This window comes from Astatotilapia calliptera, chromosome 3, assembly GCF_964374335.1.
Source record: "Astatotilapia calliptera chromosome 3, fAstCal68.1, whole genome shotgun sequence".
NCBI classification, from domain to species: Eukaryota; Metazoa; Chordata; class Actinopteri; order Cichliformes; family Cichlidae; genus Astatotilapia; species Astatotilapia calliptera.
In genome coordinates this window covers 85,335,025-85,337,752 of record NC_137424.1, presented here as the reverse complement: position 1 = coordinate 85,337,752, position 2,728 = coordinate 85,335,025, and the positions used below count along the sequence as shown (strand labels likewise).

Here is a 2,728-nt window from a genome sequence, read left to right as displayed (position 1 = left end):
GAAAGAATTTTGTCAATACGACTTTTACTTTTCATTTGGGAAGAATTTGTTTCGGCCTGACTTTTCTGTTCATTTTAAGCAGCAAAAGTAAGGCGCATGTCTGTGTCGTGTGTATGGGGCCATTGGGTGCAGTCACTATAGCAACCAGGCTCACACCTGCCTGCTTAATGAGCTCTCTCTCACTCTGCCAAGGTTAAACCTAAAAATGTTTAGTAAAATAGTAAGATTAACTTTTTCAATAGTACAATAAGACAGATTTGACAGGTTTTTGCCACAGCTTAATAGTTTGTCACTAGTTAGTATATGCCAACTAAGTAGAGCATTGTGATTAGCACAAAGGTTTTTCAGATCTGGGCAGTTGGAGTCAGTTGATGACTTCAAAATCGTCCTTTCTGACTGGATAATTAAAGCTCTCAGCATCTATTGGTCTGTAGTTAATTTCCCCACCTTTTAACTAACGTTTAACTAATCTAATCTCATTTAATGTTTCTGTTTATATTCTGTTTATCTCCCCACGAATACACTCAAAGTAGTCTTAAAATAAAACCCACAAAACAGTTCAAGATTTAATACTTTTTATTTGCTCATTTAATGCCAGTTGCCCTGTTTTTCTGTATGTCACTCATTCGCTTATACTTGGGCAAAAAGGACCAATTTGTACACTAGTATAGTGTATTTTTCCCTCTATCTCACACACAGAGACCAACACACAGACATGTATATGCTCATTATTGCTGTTCAAACTGATGGTCAAATTTCCAAGCACCACCTGAACGCCTCATCTGTTTTTAACCTTTCACTGGACCAACTGTCGTCATTCCGCTTTGCTCTCTGCTGTGGTAAGTACAGTACACTCAGTACTGCAGTGTTTTATTTTTATGATGGAAAAAATACATGTTTGACATTTAAACTCACATATCAAGTCCAACAGAGTTAAAAAGAATTCAAAGAAGAAAGAAAGAAAGAAAGAAAAAAGAATAACCTTCACTATCATTTATATACGTTTATGACGTTTTGCTGTTAGCAGCAGTGCTAATGCTAGCTTCGATGCTAATGCTAGCAACGATGCTAATGCTAGCAACAATGCTAACGCTAGCTATAGTGCTAACACTAGCCTTAGCACTTGTTAACTGACAAAAATAATATTCCTGTGATATTTCTTGCCGGTCAGTGAGACAAAAGTAAGAAATGAGCTTTATTATTGCCATTGTGGCTCAGTTTTAACAGTAAGAGTGCTAGCGCTAGTAGCATTGCTAACGCTAGCTGCAATGCTAACGCTAGCTGCATTGCTAACACTAACTGAAGTGCTAATGCTAGCCGGAATGCTAGCGCTAGCAGCAATGCTAAGGCTAGTAACAGTCTAACAGTAGCCTTACATAAGTGGCAATACTTCAGTTAATTAGTTTGAATTGTAAAATGGCTGCTGTATCAGTTGGTGTGCTATATTACTCTATAATTACCCTGCTGACTAGAAGTTCAGTGTATCATGTCGTGTGGGCTTTGTATTTCTGTTAGTCTGATAACACTGTACAGACAACTAACGTATTATTTCTCGTCTTACACTTTCAGGAACCTGACTGACACTGTGCTTTGCCTGGTAGGTGTGCACATACTGTAAGAGAAGTAGACCAAAATAATAAAATAATCTGACTAATATAAGATGTAAAGTGATGGGTTCAAACTTTGTGCTAGACCTTTTAAACACAATTTTATAATAAATACACATAAGTGCAGCTTAACAATTGGGCTAAAATATTTTTTTCGTACATTTTTGTAGTCACACTACATGTGATTAATTAATGATTCACTCAATCATATTTGTATTTAAAAATATTATTGCTGAATTTAATTAAATATTTATTCTTTTAAAAAGTGTGCAACTTTTTGCACATGGCAGCCGACAACAGTTTAGCTTGAATATTTGTTTTGTCCTTTTTCAGTAGTCACAATTAGTTCATACAATTACCATGTGATATAATTTTAATAAAATTATTTTTTTTCTTGTTTTTTGTTCAGAGTGTGCAGAAGAAGAACAAGGACCAGATCTCCAGTCTTCTCTCTCACATCCCAACCCCCCAACCCCTCTATCCTCTGTCCTGCTCCACCTGTTGTCTCTGCCTTCTTTCCATCTGTATTTCACTCTGTGGTTTGTGAGAAATTTTGCCAAACCAAGAATCTTATTGCGGTTTGATTTAAAGCCGTGTCTCTCCTGCTCTGTCTGTTCTCTCTGCTAAATTTTCTCTCTACCTGTTTTTCACTCTTGGCTTGCTGCTGAAAAACGCCAAGCCAACAAAGCAATAAAGAGTGCATATTTTGCCTCAACCTATGAACAAACTGAACAAACAAAGAAAAATCTGCGGTTTGATTTAAAGCCGTGTCTCTCCTGCTCTGTCTGTTCTCACTGCTAAATTTTCTCTCTACCTGTTTTTCACTCTTGGCTTGCTGCTGAAAAACGCCAAGCCAACAAAGCAATAAAGAGTGCATATATTGCCTCTACCTGAGAACAAACAAAGAAAACTAATTCACGGTTTGATTGTGATTTCCCAGCCGTGTCTCTCCTGCTCTGCCTGTTCTCTCTTCTAAATTTTCTCTCTACCTGTTTTTCACTCTTGGCTTGCTGCTGAAAAATGCCAAGCCAATAAAGAGAGTGCATAATATTCTCTCAACTGAAGAACAACTGTCAAACGAAAGACAACTGTTTAAGACAAATAAAAACTGAAATATAAAA

At 36.9% G+C, this 2,728-nt stretch overlaps 1 long non-coding RNA gene across 1 annotated transcript; it reads left to right on the top strand.

Moving 5' to 3' along the window:
• Positions 1–299: 299 nt before the first annotated feature.
• On the top strand, positions 300–2,728 carry LOC145426123 (uncharacterized). The gene is made up of 3 exons (XR_013906883.1): positions 300–839; positions 1,570–1,597; positions 2,019–2,728. It is a non-coding gene; the product is annotated as an uncharacterized LOC145426123 (long non-coding RNA).